At 38.5% G+C, this 22,995-nt stretch overlaps 1 long non-coding RNA gene across 1 annotated transcript in view; it reads left to right on the forward strand.

The window, feature by feature from the left end:
* Positions 1-1,704, forward strand: part of LOC107783084 (uncharacterized) — a 29,358-nt gene extending 27,654 nt beyond the window's left edge. The window contains exon 8 of the long non-coding RNA XR_012694186.1: positions 1,299-1,704. This is a non-coding gene — a long non-coding RNA (uncharacterized LOC107783084). The remainder of the gene's footprint in view (positions 1-1,298) is intronic.
* The last annotated feature ends 21,291 nt before the right edge of the window (positions 1,705-22,995 follow it).

The following is a 22,995-nucleotide window of genomic DNA, read 5'->3' on the forward strand; positions in this document are numbered from 1 at the left end:
TTTGAAGATTTACCTTACAATTCGAAATGCTTCGAAACTTGAAGACTTGCTCAATTTTGAAGAGCTTTGAAACTTGAAGTATGGTTCAGATTTGAAAAGCTTTGCGACTTGATGTCTTTGCTCGACTTTGAAGAGCTTTCGACTTGAGTATTTACTCGAATTTGAAGAGCTTTACAACCTGAAGACTTTGCTCAAATTTGAAGATCTTTACATCTTAAATATTTAGTTCAAATTTGGGGAGCTTTATGACATACAGTATAGGCTCATGTGCCAAGAAGCGTTATAACTTGCAGTTTAGGCTCGTGCATTGAGAAGCACTATAACTTGCAGTTTAGGCTCGTACCTTGAGGAGCATATTGATATGTATAGACTCTTTGGTTTCATTCTCATTTGAAAACTTTCCCCCATCCTCGCCTTCTTGTTCTTCTTCTTTGTCGTAAGGCTCAAAGAGAGGTAGCCCTTAATCTCCACCTGTGGCCATACTTAGTTCCATATCATAAGCACGAGTTACTAGTTCTTCAAATGTTTTGGGATTTATGCCTTGTAAGAAATAGCGAAGACCCCAATGCATTCCTTGAATGCACATTTCGATGCTATAAGTTTCGCTAATGCGATCTTTGCGGTTGTGGCTTAAGCTCCTCCAGTGGTTGATGAAGTCAATAACTGGCTCATCCTTTCGTTGATGAGCGTTTGTAAGTTCTACCATGCTTACGATGTGTCTTATGCTATATAAACTATTGAGAAACTCATGCTCTAACTGCTCCCAACTATCGATGGAACTAGATTTGAGTTCTGCGTACCAATCGAATGCATTACCTTTGAGAGATCGAACAAACTATTTAATAAGATAATCACCGTACATTCCAGCATTGTTTTAAGTTTCAACAAAGCGTGCTACATATTGTTTCGGATTTCCCTTGCTATCGAATTATTGCCACTTAGGAGGTTGATAACAAACATGCATCTTCAAGTTATCAATTTCTCCTTTTATAGCCTCTATGATGAAGTCCTTCAATTTCTCAACGGGAATCAAATCTTCACCGAAGACTTGGATCTCCTTTGTTGTTGTTGCTTGCTTTTTGGTGGAGTCTCCTTTCTCTTGTGACTTTTGAAGATTTAAAGGTTCTTGTGTGGATTCTCCTTCTACTATGCTATCCAACTTATTTGTTAACTTGAAAAGCTTAACATCTTAATCTTGCACGCGCTTTAACAAGACTTCAACTGCTATCATCAAATTTTCAAGTAGTTCTTCTATGGTAGAAACTTCAATAATCATTGCTTGAATAATTGTTGTACAGGATGAAAAATGTTATGGATCATTATTGGGATAGAGCTTAGAGGTCGCATTAATATTTATTGGAGTATATCGAGCGCTTAAGTCATCATCATCGGCTTACATGAAATATTTCTTGGATGTTGATGAACTAAGTTGGGAAGAACCTTTTCAATCCCTTTGGCGACATCGTTCACTTTTTGGTCCATGCTTGTAAAGGATCTTGCTCCTTTTGAGGATGATGATCCGAAAATAGGGGTTGATGTGGACGTCACTTGCAGCCTTAATGGAAGTTAATTTGGATTTGATTTTCTGTGAAGCTATTTTGATTTTCTTGAACTTTGGTGATTGAAAAGTTGAGATGAGAGGTAGAGATTGTCCCACTAGGCGTGCCAAAATTTGTAGACAATAAATTTGCTTCAAGAAATAATGCGGCCAAAAATATTAAAACAATTTGATTTCAAGTAATATGAATGTTACAATCTTTATGATTCCTCTGATTCTTTTTTTTTTCAACAGTAAATGATTTCAAGGGCGTTTGATCTTGATCTTGAATCAATATTTGTTGCCACTAATGATGATTTTGAATTCAACTAGCACGAAATTTGATTTGAACTCGTACTCCTTGAATCTTGATTTGTTCTTCATTCGTGAGCTTGAGCTTGATTTCTTAAACTTGAACTTTGTTGCTTAAAGCTGGAACTTGAATGTGATTGCTTGAAGCTTGAAATTTGTGGAGGAATTTGCGGCATTTGATCTACGAATATAACTTCTGGTATCTTTTTCTGAGATATGAAGACCCCTATTTATAATTGTGGGAGGGAAGAGCTGTGATGAGAACAAACTCTTCCTGACCAATCAGACTAAAGTGTGACAAGACCACATTTGATTGACCAGAACATTTCACTTGCACATGTGGAGCGCCTGTATTGACCTTTTAATTTGTCTTGTCATTTTGAAACATGGCATGATCCTATTGACTCTTCTGTTTGACTTGGTATGCTACGTCATTTTACATGTGGTACCAAACTAGGCCTCTAGGAGGATGATATATTGGGCCTAACGAGGTAGACTCATCACTTGTAGCCCAACTAAATGGGCTAGCCCAGTCAGTATTTATTGGACCTAAATAATTAATTCAATTACATTAGTCTATAATATTTATTTGGACTAATATGTTTAAAATATAGTTCACCTTATTTTATCTATTTAAATTTAAAAAAATTTAAATATTTACAAATGGTATTCGGCAGAGCAAAGATAACTGAGATAAGTTTCATTGGTCATTATTTCAAATAGACCCAACTTTTTTTTGGTGGAAATAAATTTTTTACTAATCAATCATCCAAAACCAAAACAGATACAATTCAACTCGACACCACATCCTACCCTTCTCTCTCTATATCTCTATTACTGGCTATACATTTTGATTCTATCTATTCAACAACTACTTGTATAGACTCTCTACCCAATTTATCCCCTTCTGTCATTTCTTTTTTCATACAACTTCTAGACATCTATATTTACATGTATATTGAATTTGTTCTAGGATCTTTTGAGGTCTTGGCACTTTCTGCAGCCAAACTGCTTCTTTCCTAGCCCTCCAAATGTGGTATACGACTGCTACCAAAGCTACCTATGAAAAAACTCTTCCTATTATCCTCTTGGCTGCTCTAGCCATCCTTCGCCATACTCCATTCACCTCTGTGTTTTTATGTTCATCCCAAGCCATTTAAAGACATCTTCTAAGCACAACCTAGAGAATGTGCACTCAAAGAATATAAGTTCAACCAATTCTGCTTTTTCACCAAATAACATACAATTACTATCTTGTGTTATCCCCAGTCTTAGTGTTCTATATTTTGTCAAGAGTCTTCTTCGTATTGCAAGCCAACAAATAAAGCTATATTTAGGACTGTTCATTTAGCTCCACACCCATCTTCTCTAAGGCCATGGCTCCAGCTCCCCTATTTTCCACTTATAACCATGGCTTATTGTTTATTTTTCCTGTCTGAGTCTTCCATCCATTCTCAACATACCCTGCTGCAAATGTGCCACGTATGGAACATACTTTCTTCCAATACTAGTACCAATCCTATGGAGGAGTCTAGTTCCACCAATCTTGCCTTTACAGGTATATATGATTTACCCATTTAACCCACAATGTGTCAGCTTTGCTGGCAATGTACCATACATATTTTGCCACTGATGCTTCATTCTAGGCCATACATTTTTTTATTCCCAATCCTCCTTCATTTTTTAGTCTGCAGACTAGGTCCCAAGCTACCAAGGGCACCCTGTAAGATACTCTTTTCCCTCCCAGCCTACCAAGGGCACCCTATTAGATACTCCTTTCCCATTCCACAAGTAGTTTCTACAGATTGTCATAATGTCCTTTAGTGCCTTCTTTGGGAGAATGAAGATGGTTGCCCAGTAGGAATGTATGTTTATCAACACATAGTTGATTAATTACACTCTACCAGCGTATCATAAGTGTTTTGATCCCATGAGTGCACTCTGGTGCTTAGTTTTCCACCAGTAGTTCACAGTCCCCAGCTAATATTTCCTTTATGATATAGGAACCCCTAAGTACTTGAATGGTAAAGTCCCTTGCTTATAGCCCGTTAACTCATAAATATCTGGTAGACATTGGGCATCCGTGGTTGCACTAAACATGTTTGATTTCTCAACATTTGCGCTTAGTCCTGAAGTATTGGAGAATGTTTGTAATCCTCTAAGCACGAGTAATCTTGCCTGATAGTCTCCTTTGTAGAACATTAGGACATCATCCGCAAAGCATAAGTGGTTTAACTTCAAACTCTTGCACTTCGTGTGGAAAGAAAAACCTTCAAGAGTGGTCACCTAGTACATAATTCTCGTGAAATATTTCATACATATCACAAAGTTTATAGGTGATATAGGTATTCTTGACGCAGTCCCCTCCTTCTTTTAATACAGCTATAGATACCCCCATTCAATGTAATTGAGTATTGAGTTGTGGATATACATACCATAATCTATTTGATAAAGCATGGTGGAAAGTTCAATGCATGTAACATCTCTTCCATAAAGCCCCATTCCACAGAGTCGTATGCTTTCTTTAAGTCTATCTTAATGAGGCAGCTTCTTGTGGTCTTCTTCCTGTTATATAGTTTAACCAGGTCTTGACATATAAGAAAGTTCTGCACTATGCTTCTGCCTTCCAAAAAAGCACTCTAGTTCTCAACAATAATTGTAGGCAGTACTCATTTAACTTATTGCACAATATTTTGGAAATAACTTTATAAACTGTATTACAACATACTTCAGGTTTTTAGTCTCCCACCTTTTCTTCATGATTACTCTTTGGAACAAGAGTTATCACTCTGTTGTTTATGATCTAGAGCATTTTTTGCGTTTCAAAGAACTCAAGCACAATTTCTACAAGGTCTTGCCCTACCACTGACCAGCAGTCCTTGAAAAATTGGCTCCCATAGCCATCAGGCCCTGGGACTTATCTCCTCCTATTGACCATAACGCCTCCTTAACTTCTTTTTCTGTGAATTGGGCTTCCATACTATCTCTATGTTCTTGTTGTATAATAGGACCTTTTCGAACAAGATTGTTGCATATATGTTGACTTCCTTTTTAGAATCTCCCAATAGATCATTGTAGAATTCTATAAAGGAATTAGCAATCCCTTCCATGTTAGCGTGTACCTTCCCTGGAGAAAATTTTGTTGGGATTCTTTATGGCTTTTACCATATTATAAAAGTATCTTGTGATTTGGTCACCCTACCTCAGCCACTGTATTTTACTCTTTTGCCTAAAAATCTGCTCCTTAGCAGCCTTCCATTTGATACTTTCTTTCAGCAGTCTGACTTCCTCATTGATTAATTCAACATTCCTTGGGTCCTTTTGAATCTTAGCTTGACACTCTATCAAGATGGCCGTTGCTATTTCTGCTTTTCCTTCTACATCAAAGAAATTTCCTTGTTTAACCTTTGTAATACAACTTTTGTTCTATTTAGCTTTCTCACTAGTTGATACATTTTTGTACTTGTCAACACAATCTTCCATACATCTTGTACTCTCGTTTTGAACTCTGGTATTAGGCTCCACATATTAAAGTATCTAAACCACTTCTTATGTCATGTATTCCCTCCTTCCCAATTTATTACAGTAGAGCAATGGTCATAGATATCGTCACTCATGAAGTGTACTTCTGATGCTGGCAGGTCTGTCATCGATTTAGTATTTATCAGCACTCGATCAATTTTGCTATATACTCTGCTATCTTCACCCTGTTTATTTTTCCATGTGAAGAAAGTTCTTGAAGATCTAAGCTCCTTCAATCCACATACTTCAATACACTGTCAAAAGTCTCTTGTTTCACCCATTGCTACTTTACTTCCTATCTTTCCTCCCTATTAAGGACACAATTGAAATCTCCAATAATAGCCCAAGAACCATTTATTTGAGAGGCTATTTTCTTTATTTCTTCCCACATATTCCTTCTTGTTGCTTGGTCATTGAAATCATATACTAATTATGCCCTACCCCTCGATGCTTGACCTTACTATGAATTAGTTGCTTAGCCACCTTCTTTATGCTTACCTCATACAGTTGAGGTTTCCATAGAAGACATATCTTTTTTGCGCGGTATGTGGATAAGTTTGTAGTAAACTTCCAGCCTTGACAATGATTAAGAGAAGCTTTTTGGGCAGTAACTCTCTTAATCTTAGTTTCCAGAAGTCCAAACAAGCCAACCCTTAGATTATGGATAAACAGATTTATTTCCCTCTGTTTATCTGGCTTGTTTAGACCTCTGGTATACCAGAATCTGATCATATCCATGAGGACTAGGTTTCCTCACTCTTTCCAAGTCATGGCCCTCCCTAAGCTCCACATCCTCCTAGGTGAGGAGGTTTTGCTATACCATCCTCTTTGTTTTTCTGAACTACTAGGGCTGCAAATGAGTTCCTTGTATTGATTTGTGGCTCTCTAATTACAATTCCTCTTCTTGTGTTGCCTCTTTTATGTTAGAACATGTCTTTGTTAGGCATCTCCATCAATTGTTTCCCTTCTTTTTGCTTGCTTATCTCTTCATCAGTTAACTTTTGTTCACCTATGTGCTGATCACACCGTGAGCTACTTTGCTTGGCTCCTATAGCCAAACTTCCATTTCTTCTTGTCTAGCTGGTGCCCTGTTGATTGCCTCTTCTCTGATATGCTTTCTGCATTCTTTTAGTTCATGGCCAAAATTTTTACATTTGGCACATAAGGATGGCTTCCATTCAAATTAAACCTCCTGCTCCACAATTTTGCCATGCTCGGTTTCAAACATGATTGTAGCTGCAAATACCTTGTTGATGGGTACAACCACTGATACTCTAGCAAATTTCATTCGCTCCTTCATAGTAGTGGTTTTATCATCCTTCAGGGGATTGCCAACCAACCCCGTAATCTTAGCTAAGTATTATTTTCCAATTATTCACATTCAATCTCGGTAGTCTAATCCAAACTGGTATGCTATCCCTAACATCTTTTTTCATTTCTATTTCTAGTTGCCATGGTTTAATTATGATAAACTTTTTGTCGAACATCTGGACTCCTTCCTCTACTACCTTTGTTCGACTTTACATTGTGCGAAATCTGACTAGAAATATTCCTCTATGTACTTATGCAACTTTATCAATTCCTTATCCTCCCAAAATTCTTTTGAAGTACCCTTCGATGACTGTTTATGGTGGATTTGATCCCAACACATAGCGTACAACCCCTATTTTCCGATACTCCATTTCCTCATGAATATCCTCCATAGTTATTTTCACATTGCTATTAATAGGTATTTCCCATGTCAAGTCCTCTCCTTCATTCGCTGAATATTTCCCACAATCTTACTCCATGATAGTCTAACATCTAGGGTTTTGATCTTACCATTTGCAGTAAGTGCAACCTCTTCCTCCTCCGCCATGTCAACCCATAAGAGTCTATTTACATCACTATGAACCTCCGCAATTTCCTCCTGTTTCCTCGCTGGTGTCGCCATTAGTGTTGGTATTGACGATACTTGAGCCATATATAATGGAATGATTCCATGAATTGTATTTAAATTCCTCACTTTCTTCGAGTCTTTTGTTCGAGGAAAACCTTTTCCTCCTTGATTTTGGCTTTAATTTACCCCTTGCGTGCTTTTCCCTCTCGCTCCAGTCTTCGATATTCTACCCATGTTCAGCTTTTGCTGAGAGGAAACTTCATCCTAGAGACAGAAAGTTCGAGGATATGCCCCAACTTTTAAGAATTATTTATTTTGGTGTAAACTGTAAAGGGCCTTGTATTATAGATCTTAGAGAGGAAGAATTCATGATCCATTTATAATTTCATAGGTCAATGGAATTACCATCACCAACTATCCAAGCTATGCTTTGGCACGAAGAGTACCCCTTTTTTGATATTGGCCCATGTATACGGTCGGAATCGGGCTCATCTATTGCATGACAGATCGGGATTAAAACGTAATGAATTGAAGATCAGCCCCGGGTTCCATCGAACCAATATAAGATGTTAGAAAACCGTCTTCGAGGTTACCGAGTCCATGACCTCGGAATTGACCCCGATTCTGAATGAGCCTGAGGTAACATTGTCGAACCAGATAACGGAAGGCTGAAATATTTGTAACCGGTTGGATATCACGACGGAGATCTCGGCATGTATTAATGAGGAACCGGTTAATTAGCAAATCATGAGATTTTTTACCTTTTATAGAATTGTGCCTAAAGTAGGATTCCCCTACTATATAAAAAGGGTCTGATTATTTGCAAGATACATTATTACACGAATCCCAAGGCATTATAATATAATTATCTTTCTGCAAGCTACTATTCTTTTGTATCTTATATTGTTTGAATTGCATCTAGTTCGAGTGAGATTTACCTTTCAAGGCTATAACTGTTCAAGTCATACAGTTGGAATTTACTTTATTGTTGTTCGCTAATTTATAATTCAATTTATCACTTTGTGTTAAATTAAACCACATATCCTTAAAACCACTTATAAATTTAACTGTTATCCGATTTTGAGGGTAAACAATTTGGCGCCTACCGTGAGGCTAAGGATAATACTGGTTATTTGATACAAATTTTTATAACACACAATATTTTACATGTGTTCTTTGGAGTGTCTCTGATTTCAGGCTTAAGCTCGAAATGTCAAACTCGCATTTAGCACCTCTACTTGCTGACGATGAATCTGGTCACCATGGTGAAAACAATAACATAGCGCCCGATAACGAGGTACCGCCTGTTGATCCTATCGAAATTCCAATTGCGGACTAGTTGGATGCTAATTCGCATGTGGCTATCGACACAAGCCTCCCTACTAACCCTGAGAATAATATCCCTGGTGGAGCCCAGTTGACATCACAGAATACTCAAAATAATGGATGAGATGGGGTCAATCTACAGATGATCTTTGAAATGTTACAGGCTCAACAGGCAGCGATAACTCAATTACAAAACCAGAGCTGCATACCGAGCAGGATCGAGCCCGATCCGTCTCGAGAGATTACTCATAGGAAGGAATCGGTCACAGAAAGGTCGAGTGGGAATGAGTTAGGTAATAACCCCGAGATCATAAAAGTGCTCGAGGAGCTGACAAAATGAATAGAATCAGGGGAGAAGAAAATCGAAGTAAATGACAAAAAGCTGGAAACCTACAATTCCAGGGTCGATCAAATCTCGGGAGCACCGCCGATACTGAAAGGCTTGTATTCTAAGAAGTTTGTACAGAAACCTTTCCCTCTGAGTGCGGCTCCAAAGTCGATCCTTAAAAATTTCTGCATGCCCAAGATTCCTAAATACAACGAAACGACTGACCCAAACGAGCATGTCACTTCATACACATGCGCCATCAAAGGAAACGAATTGCAGGATGATGAAATCGAGTCTATATTGCTGAAGAAATTCGGAGAAACCCTGTTAAAGGGAGCTATGATATGGTGTCACAACTTACCCCCTAATTCTATTGACTTATTCGATATGCTTGCAGACTCTTTTGTGAAAGCACACACAGCGGCTGTCAAGGTCAAAAACCAGGAAATCAAACCTCTTCAAAGTAAGGCAAAAGGATAATGAAATGCTCAGAGAGTTCGTATCTCAATTTCAAATGGAACGGATGAACCTGCCACCGGTCACTGATGATTGGGTCATTCAAGCTTTTACCCAAGGACTCAATGTTCAAAGTTCGGTGGCTTCACAATAGTTGAAATAGAATCGGATAGAATATCCGACTGTCACTTGCGCTGATGAGCATAACCGATATCAATAAAAAATCAGAGTCGAAGATGATCAACTAGGGGCTCTTTCAGGGTTCGTTTATCCTGTTAAACCCATCGAAAGAGTCAAAAGAGATATCAATCATGAACCAAGGCCAAACAGGGATCGGTATCAGCTGTACAATGAGGATCGAAGAAATAGTAGGTACGGATGGGGTTCTATACGAAATAAAAGGAGAAATGATCAAGGCCTGAGCAACTGGGGACTTATGAGCAAGAACGGTTTCGACAGGCCTATCGAACCTAAAGAAGCACTAAGGTTATCAGAATATAACTTTAACGTTGATGTTGCTGCCATCGTATTGGCTATCGGATGCATTAAAGATACAAAATAGCCTCGAACTCTACAATCTGACCCAGCCCAAAGGGATCCAAACCAGATGTGCAAATATCATGGCACTCACGTCCACAGAATAGATGATTGTTGATAGTTGAGGGAGGAGGTAGCTTGGTTATTCAACAACGGTCATCTCTAAAAATTCCTGAGTGATTGAGCCAAGAATCATTTCAGAAATAGGTGTCACACCTCCTTTTCACCGCGCCCGCGGGGCGCGTGGGGAGTTTTCTCCAATTGAAGGACAGTCGAAACGGGATTTGTTTATTTGTTTTAGAGTCGCCACCTGGGAATTTTAAGGCGTCCCAAGTCACCAACTATAATCCCTGAATCGAGGAGAATATGACTCTGTTTATTATTCTGCGAACCAGAAATCCTGAGTAAGGAATTCTGTTAATCCGGAAGAAGGTGTTAGGCATTTCCGAATTCTGTGGTTCTAGCACGGTCGCTTAACTATTTTTATTATTGGCTTAATTGTCTTGATTTTTATTAAATACTTTTGTTACATGATTTATTCCGCTTTTACTTATTGTGATTAAGGACCCTTCTTTGAATCGAATTACGCGTACGTATATTCGTGTTATAAATTTAAAAAAAATGCGGAATTGTGTCATGCATACGTGTACACAATAATTTTTGATAATATATTTATTAAACAATCATTTTTCGAGATTATGTCGAATCAAGAAAATTGTTTTTCTTGAATAGTGAACCGTACATCTTAGGTTCTTTGTGAAATTGATTTAACGCCTTTGGAAAATTTTTTTTTATTAAATATTCGCTCGAAGTTGCGCGTACGCATAATCCGAATTTTTTGCTTTTAAAAATATAATCAGGGTACGCGAACGTATCCCTAATTGCGCAAAATATTCGTAATGATATTAGGGATTTTTCACAAATTGTTTATTATATCTATACATTTTTATGTGAAAGTCATGATAAATTCCCATTTAAGGTGCCCTTAAATTCTTGGAAAAGAATTTACAAATTATTAAATGTTGACCGTTGATTATATTTTCCGAATATAAGTTATATTCATTCCAACTATTCAATTTCAAAGGACAGAATAAAAAATATGATTAATACTATTTTAAAAAAACAAATATGACATATACATATATATATCAAAGAATAAATTGCATATGAAATTGAAAATGAGCGATTCATAAAGGAAGGAAATATTTTCAAAATTTTTTCATGATTTACTTAATGCAAATTCTATTTCTAATTACCATTGATATCAAGTGTTGCAATTGGTACTTATACATCTCGTTTCATTCTCATATACTCGCTTTTAATCTAATAAGCCTAATTATTTGATCAATTTGTCTTATGAAGGTAGATAGGCATCGAGTTTATAATGGCTGAATTATTATACAAGTTAATTCAATAAAATTACCTTACATGCAACTTAACTGTATATCGTAAACATTCATAACGTTTTAACATTGTACCAAGCTACATCATATCACCTTTCGCCAACTTTTATACACACATCTATTATCTTATAAAAATATACCAACAACACCATCTTAACCTTATTTAACAATAAATATCACTACTGTAGTTTTCTTGGCACTTCTACATCACTTCTTACTTAACCAACAACAAAATTAAATAATGACCAACATTCATGCCATACTCCCTACTTTGACAATTTAATATGATTAAACTAATGAGATAATGAGCTAATATTATTACAAATCTTTATACGAACTTTCAAAGTAAGACAATTAGCTCATAGCTATCAAATTGAATTCACTACTAATTAACTAACATAAATAAAAAATGAAATTTAAATTGATGAACTTGGACAAATAGAAAACAGAATTTCAATTCAAACTTCATTGATGAGTCATGTTGAATCACTTTCCAACTTAAAATTTAAAAGACATGTACCTGAAAATGAAGGTGGAAGGAGTAAATTTCAGCAGTAGCAGCAGTAACAAAATCAGTAGAATATACCAATAACACAACAAGTCTGAACAAGACCCGTTGACCCAGATGAACAGTGACAGAGACTTAGGAAAAATTTCAGATTTGGACTGAACAACATTCACAGGCAAACAACAGATTCCAGAAAGAATGCATTTCAGATTTCATTTTCTTTCTGTTTCGGATTCCTTATTTCTGATTTTCTGTTTCTGCTTTTATATCTGTTTCAGATTGTGTGTGTGTGTGTGAATGTTCTCTTTTCTATTTCTCTTTCTGTTTTCTTCCTCTCTTTCCTTTTAAACAAAATCTGAGTTCTTTTCTTTTCTTCAAAATCTCAATCCTAAAAATCTCTCCCTCCATAATCTGTCCAGCTTCCTGTATTTATACAGGTCTGCCCCTTTCTTTTTAAGTGCTGCCTGGACCCCATTTATCTTTTAAAAACAGAAAATTTCCATTAAAAATCTATTTTTCCACTTTAAATCCCATTAGGCTAACTTTTCCCTGATTTTCAGCAGCCCATTATCCCTTGTTCCCCATTAGTATCATTAACTAATAGCCATTAACACTCCATTATCAGCCCACTATTATATCATATTACCCTTACTGTTTTATCTGTTTCATACCCAGAAATGTCCCTGAAATCCTACTGTAATTACTGTTATTACTGCCTTAAATGCAAAAAACATAACAGAATTTACAAAACAGATTTGAAAATCTGTTCAAACTTAATTATCAAACTGATTTAACACAGCTATAACCAATTCTCTTAGGTTCTGGACTGAATCCTAAGAATGTAAACATTCTATCACAATTACATCTAATCATCATTTGTAAACTTGAACTCAAACTTGACAATATTACACTGGGTTCAGCACAATAATGCAAACTGAACTTGTAATTGAACTAAGATCAAACATACACAGGAGCATTGTCAATATACTGACAATGCCCTGTTCAGAAAACAACATATACAGCATACATTTGAATTCACTGATTCACAAACAATCATGATTTAATTGAGAGCATTAATCAATTGACTATTTACAACATTTGTCAATAATTAGTCTAAAACAATAGAAGCAGACTGTTTTAGTTAACATTTTCAGAAATGAAAATTCGTAATATAACTAATCGACGAACTTAATTTAGTCGATTACACACATTGTAAACAATCACAACCAACAGAAACAATTCACATTCGGATTAAGTAGATAGGTAGGAGACAGAAATGACAGAATTGATCAAAACAAATATGAAAAATTAAAAAGCTATTAAGACAGACAACAATACACGTAGAATACACAAAGAAATAGAAAATACCTCTGAATCTTCAATCAGACTCGAACTCAACTCGGCTTTCGGATTTTTTGTTTGAAATCAAACAGACCTTAGTCGAAGTATTTTCCACTGAAAATACTTCGACTAAGGTCGATTAAACCTCAATCTTTTAATCAATTTGGACAAAAATCCAGAAGTTTGGTATTTCTAGGTTTCCTGAAGGTTCGATTTGGGACCTAATCATTTCTGGTTAGATTCGAAAGGAACCAAACATGATATAAGGGTGAGGGTAGTCTAGGGGTCATTTGGTGTTAGTTTGAAACGGATCTGAGTTCGTCCTTGTTTGGTCCGAATCTTCAAAAGAAGATTCGAGAAGTTCAGAACTGATTCGAGCCAAACAACCAACATATCCATACTCAGGATGACTAGGGGAAGCTATGGTGTTAACTAGGTGTTGTTTGGTTTAGATCTGAACTTGGCTCGAATCTTCAAATGAAGATTCGAGAACCTTCAGGGAGATTCGAACCAAGCAGATAACATATTTGGATAGAGGAGGCTCAGGGGGTTCTGGGGTGTTACTTTGGTGACCGGCAGCGTTGATGCCGCCGGGTTTCAGGCGAAGGGGAATAGGGGTGGCTAGGGTTAGGGGTCTGTTTGAGAAGACGATGAACAGGAGAGGATGAGGGGGTGTTTAGTTAGGGGCCGGGGTAAGGGTTTGGGATTTATATAGGGGTGGGGTGGATTGGTATCGTCCGTCCGATCAAGTAAGATGGAGGGCCAGGATCAATCCACTAATCCAAACGACGTCGTTTGGTTTAACGTTGGGGTCGGACTGAGTCGGGTCAATGGGTCGGGTTATGGGTTGCGGGTAAGGGCAGGGGATCTTGACCGTTGGTTGGATTTAATCCAACGGCCCTTGATGAGAGGTGACCAAACGACGTCGTTTGGTCTTAGCTTGGGACTGGGTCAGACTTGGGCTGTTCGGATTGGGCTGTGGGGGGGGGGGGGAATTAATGTTTTGGGCCTGGATTTTAATCCAAGTCCGATTTTGTACTTGTATTATTATTATTATTTTTTTATTTTTATTATTTTCTAATTTCATTATTAAATAACAAAATCTTAATTAAAAATTATAAAAACAAAATTACCCTTACAAAGATATTAATTACCTTTTTAACAACTATTAACACATAGACAACATTAATCACACAGTGGAAAAAAATAGAACAAAATGTATATTTTTATGATTTTATTTAAATTAACTTAATTAAATGCATACTTAAATCCTAGATATACATGAAACATGTATTTTTATTTTAATTTTGTTTAATTATAACAAAGCAAACATTTTACGGACATAAACAAATATTTAACACCACGCAAATTCAGAAATTACACAGTAAAAGAAATTTATTTTGATTTATTTTGGAGTAGTTTTTCGTAAGGCAAAAATCACGTGCTCACAGCTGCCCCTCTTTGTGCGGAAACTCGAAGAGTTTTCGTACAAAGATAAAGTGAGCGGACACGAGCGATTTTTGCCCGTTCGAATACTCCGTGGGAAGCATTTTTAGAAAGATTTGACCGAACCTCTGCTTCAAAGGTTTCCTACATATCCTTGGCTATAAAGGAATCAGGTCAATGTAGTTCGGGAAGTTTTGGGTAGCTGGGACTACCGTGGGACTGTGATGTTACTGCTGCTTCGTGCTGTTTTTACTGCTTGCTGACCTCCTTATTACACCTTACTTTAAAGGAAATACAAAATTAAACTAGACTATGGTACATGAATTATAAAATCTTATCTAGATCATGCTCTCGCGTTTCTTGTTGTCTTGATATCTTGGTGACTCTTGGGCATTGGTCTTATTCCGTATTCCTTTTGGAACTCTTGTTGTTTCTTGTTGGGGATCTTGTTGGACTCCTCTGTTTTATTGATTCTAAGTGTGCTCCTTTTTCATATGAGCGGGCTTTTGATTTCAACACTTCAATTGCATTCCCTCGTTCTTCAGGTGGGTGCCTCGACTGCTTCTTTTCTTTCTTCATCCTCATTTTCCAGGTGGACGCCTGATTTCTTCTTTTTCTCATCCTCATTCTCCAGGTGGACGCCTGACTTCTTTAATTCTCATCCTCATTCTCCAGGTGGACGCCTGACTTCTTTAATTCTTTCATCCTCATTATCCAGGTGGACGCCTGACTTCTTCAATTCTTATCCTCATTCTCCAGGTGGACGCCTGACTTCTTTTAATTCTCATCCTTATTCTCCGGATGGACGCCTGACTTCTTCTTTTTCTCATCCTCATTCTCCAGGTGGACGCCTGACTTCTTCTTCTCTCATCCTCATTCTCCAGGTGGACGCCTGACTTCTTCTTTTCTCATCCTCATTCTCCAGGTGGACGCCTGACTTCTTCTTTTCTCATCCTCATTCTCCAGGTGGACGCCTGACTTCTTATTAATTCTCATCCTCATTCTCCAGGTGGACGCCTGACTTCTTTAATTCTTTCATCCTCATTATCCAGGTGGACGCCTGACTTCTTCAATTCTTATCCTCATTCTCCAGGTGGACGCCTGACTTCTTTTAATTCTCATCCTTATTCTCCGGATGGACGCCTGACTTCTTCTTTTTCTCATCCTCATTCTCCAGGTGGACGCCTGACTTCTTCTTTTCTCATCCTCATTCTCCAGGTGGACGCCTGACTTCTTTAATTCTCATCCTCATTCTCCAGGTGGACGCCTGATTTCTTCTTTTCTCATCCTCATTCTCCAGGTGGACGCCTGACTTCTTTAATTCTCATCCTCATTCTCCAGGTGGACGCCTGACTTCTTCTTTTTCTCATCCTCATTCTCCAGGTGGACGCCTGACTTCTTTAATTCTCATCCTCATTCTCCAGGTGGACGCCTGATTTCTTCTTTTCTCATCCACATTCTCCAGGTGGACGCCTGACTTCTTTAATTCTCATCCTCATTCTCCAGGTGGACGCCTGACTTCTTTTAATTCTCATCCTCATTCTCCAGGTGGACGCCTGACTTCTTCTTTTTCTTTACCAGGTATTTCCTGACACAAATATTGTTTTTGCCCCTGTTTTAAATCAAAGAAAACTTCGTTAGTTTAAAGCAGGGTGGTTGGCTGTGGTATTCTTGCAGATGGTGATGTTTCTCTTCGTCTCTCTTTATTGCCTTGGAATGATTGAAAAGACTGTTTTGTCTTTGTAATTGATCCTTGACTATAGGATTCCCCTCTGTGTGTTTTCCTTCAAAACCTTTCAACTGTAATCATGTGTCTCTTCTGACTTTGCTGATCCACTTTTGATTTCATCTTTCTTACACCCGTATTTTATCTCCCACCTTTCGTGGCTGTATTTTGTAACCTTGAATCTTGGTAGTATACCTTGACATTCCTTCTTATTTGTTTGGAATAAAACTTATCTCAAAGCTTGGAGAAAGTAAGATTATTAGTAACGAAATACGCTGATTTCGACAATTATAGAATGAAAAGAAAAATCCAATTTTTTGGATGACTGTTGGAAAAGGAATAAAGGACTTATCTGATTGGAATCACTGGCACCAATGATCAGGGTATGCATTTCGGATTAATCAACCCAGTCTTTTAATCCATCTTCTCTCAATTGTCTCAAGGAGTTTTCACTGATAAATTTTCCTCGTTTTTCACTTCTTCACTTCCTTTTCGCCTTATGGTGCCTGTGTGCGTTTTCACCTATAAGACTCTCTCATTTTACTTTTCTCTCAACTTCCGTCGCCTTATGGTGCCCGTGTGGGTTTTCACCTATAAGACTCTCTCATTTTACTTTCTTTCCTTGTTTGTACCAGAGTGTTATGAACCACTTCATTTGCTTGCCTCAGCATTTTTCTAAGATTGATCGAAAGGTCTTTTTGGTATTAAGGTTAGGAATGGAAAAGGTATTAAAAGCTAAATAGCTTTGGTATGAGTTTAAAATTACAATTCTTGGAATCTTTTCTTATTTCCAATACAATTCTTGCCCCAGTTTCTTGATTGGGGTCTCTTAATATTTCTTTTCCGTGCACATTGTGCATGTTGTGCACCCTATGACCGAGCCGTGAGGCGCCTACGTATCCTTCTTTGAGGAATCAGGTCAAACGTAGTTCACTACATAATAGTGAAGATTTTGATTTTTTTTTTGATTCCAAGAGAGGGTAGGAAAGAAACAAGTATGGCTCAAAGGGGAAGCAAATGGTATAGTGTTTGGATAGCAGAATAAATTGCCTTTGTCATTTCAATCTTCGAAATAGTGCTAAATACAAACATTCAAAAAGTTATGCATAATATCACTTTACCGCGTCAGAATTGATCGCCATATCTATGCATTTGCCTTCAATATCCGTTAAACATAGTGCACCATTTGATAATACTCTGGTCACAATGAATGGTCCTTGCCAATTCGGAGCAAATTTGCCTTTTGCTTCAACCTGATGTGGAAGAATACGTTTCAGCACATGCTGACCTACTTCAAACTTCCGGGGACGCACCTTTTTGTTGTATGCTCTTTCTATTCTTCTTTGATATAATTGACCATGGCATACTGCGGTCAATCGTTTTTCGTCAATCAAGTTTAACTGTTCTAGACGGGTTTTGACCCATTCATCATTATCAATCATTGCTTCGGCGATGATCCGAAGGGAAGGAATCTCAATTTCTGTAGGAATTACTGCTTCAGTGCCGTATACCAACAAATAAGGAGTTGCTCCTACTGAAGTGCGAACAGTAGTGCGGTATCCCAATAATGCAAATGGTAATTTTTCATGCCATTGTTTTGAACCTTCTACCATTTTCCGAAGTATCTTCTTTATGTTTTTGTTGGCTGCTTCTACTGCTCCATTCGCCTTGGGCCGATATGGGGTAGAGTTACGATGTGTAATCTTAAACTGTTGACATACTTCTTTCATTAAGTTGCTGTTGAGATTAGCACTGTTATCTGTGATGATCACCTTCGGGATTCCGAATCGACATATGATATTTGAGTGGACAAAATCGACCACAGCTTTCTTGGTTACTGATTTGAATGTCTTGGCCTCAACCCATTTGGTAAAATAATCAATAGCTACCAGAATGAATCTGTGTCCATTGGATGTTGCCGGCCCAATTGGACCAATCACATCCATGCCCCAAGCAACGAAAGGCCATGGTGCCGACATTGTGTGCAACTCGGATGGTGGAGAATGAATCAAATCTCCGTGTATTTGGCATTGATGACAATTACGTACAAAACTGATACAATCTCTCTCCATGGTAAGCCAATAGTAACCTTCTCGGAGGATTTTCTTTGCCAACACATATCCACTCATGTGGGGTCCGCAAACTCCTGAATGTACTTCAGACATGACAGCTGTAGCTTGTCTGGCATCTATGCATCTTAACAATCCAAGATCTGGTGTTCTTTTATACAAAACTCCTCCGCTCAAGAAGAATCCATTTGCTAATCGCCTAATGGTCCTCTTTTGATCTCTTGTGGCTTGTGCGGGATATATTCCCATTCTGATATACTCCTTGATGTCGTGGAACCATGGTTCACCATCAAATTCTTCTTCAACCATATTGCAATAAGCGTGTTGATCGTGGACTTGAATATGTATCGGATCTACATAAGCTTTGTCCGGATGGTGCAACATTGATGCCAGGGTAGCCAATGCATCGGCTACCTCATTATGGATTCTTGGAATATGTCGGAATTCCACTGATTGAAACCACTGACAAAGATCATGTAGACATTGTCGGTATGGTATGAGCTTCAAGTCTCGGGTTTCCCATTCTCCTTGAATTTGATGTACCAAAAGATCCAAATCTCCCATGACTAAGATTTCTCGGATACCCATGTCTGCAGCTAGCCTTAACCCCAAAATGCAAGCTTCATATTCAGCCATATTATTGGTGCAATAAAATCGTAATTGAGCCGTAACAGGATAGTGATGCCCTGTTTCAGAAATGATTACAGCTCCTATTCCGACTCCTTTCATGTTGGCGGCTCCATCAAAGAAAAGTTTCCAACCAGGTTTTTCAATTTGTTCCACCTCGTCGATATGCATTGTTTCTTCATCAGGAAAATAAGTCTTCAACGGCTCATATTCCTCATCGACCGGGTTTTCGGCTAAATGATCGGCCAGTGCTTGAGCCTTCATTGCAGTTCTAGTCACATAGATGATGTCGAATTCCGTGAGCAATATCTACCACTTTGCAAGTCTTCCCGTTGGCATAGGCTTTTGAAAAATGTATTTCAAGGGATCCAAACGAGAAATGAGGTAAGTAGTGTAGGATGACAAATAGTGTTTCAATTTTTGAGCTACCCATATTAGGGCGCAACATGTCTTTTCCAGATGAGTATACTTAACCTCATAAGCTGTGAACTTCTTGCTAAGGTAGTAGATGGCCTGTTCTTTTCTGCCAGTGAGGTCATGCTGCCCCAATACACAACCAAATGAATTTTCCAAAACCGTCAAGTAAAGAATCAAAGGTCTTCCTGGCTCTGGCGGGACCAACACGGGTGGGTTTGATAAGTACCCTTTTATTTTATCGAACGCTTCCTGACACTCATCGGTCCATTTGACTGCAGCATCCTTTTTTAACAATTTGAAAATTGGCTCGCAGGTTGTTGTGAGCTGAGCAATAAACCTGCTGATATAATTTAACCTTCCCAACAAACTCATTACTTCAGTTTTGTTTCTTGGGGGTGGCAGTTCTTGGATGGCTTTGATCTTTGACGGATCTAGCTCAATGCCTCGTCGACTGACTATGAATCCCAGCAACTTTCCGGATGGAACTCCAAATGCGCACTTGGCAGGGTTAAGCTTGAGGTTGTACCTGCGAAGTCTTAAGAAGAACTTCCTCAAATCCTCAACGTGGTCGGCCTGATGCTTTGATTTTATGATCACATCGTCCACGTATACCTCAATCTCCTTGTGTATCATATCATGAAACACTGTGGTCATTGCTCTCATATAGGTTGCTCCGGTGTTTTTTAAACCGAATGGCATTACCCGGTAGCAATAAGTTCCCCATGGTGTGATGAATGCCGTCTTTTCTACATCTTCTTCATCCATTAGAATTTGATGATATCCGGCATAACAATCCACGAAAGACCCTATATCATGCTTGGCACAATTGTCGATCAAAATATGGATATTGGGTAATGGGAAATTATCCTTTGGACTTGCTTTGTTGAGATTGCGATAGTCGACGCATACTCTAATTTTGCCGTCTTTCTTTGGTACAGGAACGATATTAGCCAACCAAACAAGATATCGAGTGACTCGAATGACCTTTGCTTCCAATTGTTTGGTGATTTCTTCCTTAATTCTCATACTCATCTCAGGCTTGAATTTTCTCAGCCTCTGCTTGACAGGAGGCACTGTTGGATCGGTGGGCAATTTGTGGACCACTAAATCAGTGCTCAAGCCCGGCATGTCGTCATACGACCATGCAAAAACATCTTTGAATTCTATGAGTGTTTTAATTAACTCCTCTCGGATCTTTGGCTCCAGATGGACACTTATTTTAGTTTCTCGGATATTACTCGTGTCCCCTATATTGATGTCCTCGGTATCACTCAAGTTAGGTTTGATTTTTTCCTCAAAGTGAATTAACTCTTTACTAATCTCTTCAAAAACCTCATCTTCATCATATTCTGATTCATAATCACAATATATTTCTTGAATTATTACTTCAGAACCAAATTGATTTTTAAGACTGGGCTGAGGATTCCTCATGCATGCCATATCACTAGAGCCAGCGTAAAAGGAACTGTATAGAAAAAGAAAAGAAAACTATCAGGAATGATCATAAAAGGGGAACTGCTTTTTATTGGATGATGAAAGATAACAAGGTTTTGCACACTTCAAACCAACCGTAAGATAAATTTTGGGATTACAACCTTGAAATAACCCAAACAAACTGAAAGAAAAATCAAAATAAACTACCAAGACTCCTTTCGAATTGGGAGAGGAGTGGCTTTCCAATTTTTGAGCTTTGTTTCTGTCCAACGAATTGAACTTCTGCGTTGCTACACCCTTCTCCGCCTTCCAGCATATTCACATCACTAAACAATTTCTCGAACCTTTCAATTAATTCCTCCTCAGGATTGACCTGGGATTTAGGAATTGTTGTTATCGGGCGATTTTTAGCACCGGTCTTGACAAAAGACTTCGACAGCTGTGGTACTGGTTTTGGAAGAACCCATGCTTGGTGTTTCAACTTCCTGGCCCTTATCACGTCATTGGCGGTAGGTGTGAACCCTAAACCGAATGTTCCCCAGTTCTCGGGGAGAGATACTGGTTGTACAATTCCTTGCAGAGATAAGCCCAGACCTTTGCCGGGTATAAAGCCATTCTTCAGCATTTCATAAGCTATCATGACTGATGCAGAGGATATCTTTGGATTCGAAAGGTATTTTCCTTCTGGAATTTTCTCTACCGACACCGTGTCGGACACTTGGTATACCCATGGTCCTTGGTCAATTTCTGTTCCCTCGACCGGTACAATGGTGCTGTTGTGAGCATTCAAACTTTCTTCTCCATGCACGACTATTTCTTGGTGATCCCATTCAAACTTGACAGCCTGATGTAGTGTTGACGGGACTGCTTTAGCAGCATGGATCCATGGTCGACCCAATAACAAGTTTGTAAGAAACAGATATGTCCAACACTTGGAATTCCATTGTGAATTCAACTGGCCCTATAGCTAGTTCCAACACTATGTCGCCAAATGAATCTCTGCTTCCACCGTCAAATCCTCGTACGCAGATACTATTCTTTTGGATCCTCTCCTCTTTAATTTTTAATTTGTTTAAAGTGGAGAGAGGGCATATGTTTGCACTGGACCCATTGTCAACCAATACCCGGGTTACTACGGAGTTTTCACATTTCACGGTGAGGTAAAGAGCTCTATTATGCTCGGTACCTTCCACAGGCAATTCATCATCGACAAATGTAATTCTGTTTGTCTCAAAGATTCTGTTGGCTATTTTTCCCAGATGATTTACAGAGATCTTTTCAGGAACATGAGCTTCATTCAGGATTTTCATCAACGCCAGACGGTGTTCCTCTGAATGGATCAGTAAGGACAATAATGAAATTTGAGCGGGGGTCTTCTTTAATTGATCCACCACAGAATAATCATGGAGTTTCATTTTTCTTAAAAACTCCTCCGTCTCTTCTTCCGTCACAGCTCTCTTTGTTGGCATTGGATTGTTTTTAGTTTTTCTCAGCTCTTCGGGAGTAAAACATCTTCCCGAACGAGTCAAGCCTTGCACCTCACACACTTCTTCCTTGATTTCTTTGCCCTTGTACATTACGGTCATCCGTTCATAGTTCCATGGGATGGTTTTGTTGTTGATGATCGGCAGCTGGATTACAGGTGCAATAATAACCCGATCTGTACGTGCTCCTTCCACGAATACAACGGGTTTGTTAGCAACCCCTGGTACTATCACTTTTGGCCTTTCTTGTTTTGCGGCAACTTTGCTCGATGATCCCTCATCGACTATCATAGACGGTTCATCACCATTTTTGTTCTGCTTAGACACCGGCTTCTCCTCCATTAACTGCTTATCTGGCTTGGTTTCATGAGACTTGATCATCATGACAGTTTGTGACGGCTTCTTTGTCTCCCCATTAGCTTGTATGATTTCTATCATGTTAGCCTCTTGATGGGCTGGCATTGGATTTCTATTGATATTTGGAGCTTCGGGGTTTTGAACCTCGATTTTATTAGTATCAATCAGCTCTTGTATTGCATTTTTCAAATGCCAACATTTCTCCGTATCATGGCCTGGTGCACCGGAGCAATATTCACAGCTAATAGTGTAATCCAGATTCTTTGGAGGAGGATTGGGTAGTTTG

The sequence above is a fragment of the Nicotiana tabacum genome, chromosome 8 (genome assembly GCF_000715075.1).
Source record: "Nicotiana tabacum cultivar K326 chromosome 8, ASM71507v2, whole genome shotgun sequence".
Taxonomy (NCBI): Eukaryota; Viridiplantae; Streptophyta; class Magnoliopsida; order Solanales; family Solanaceae; genus Nicotiana; species Nicotiana tabacum.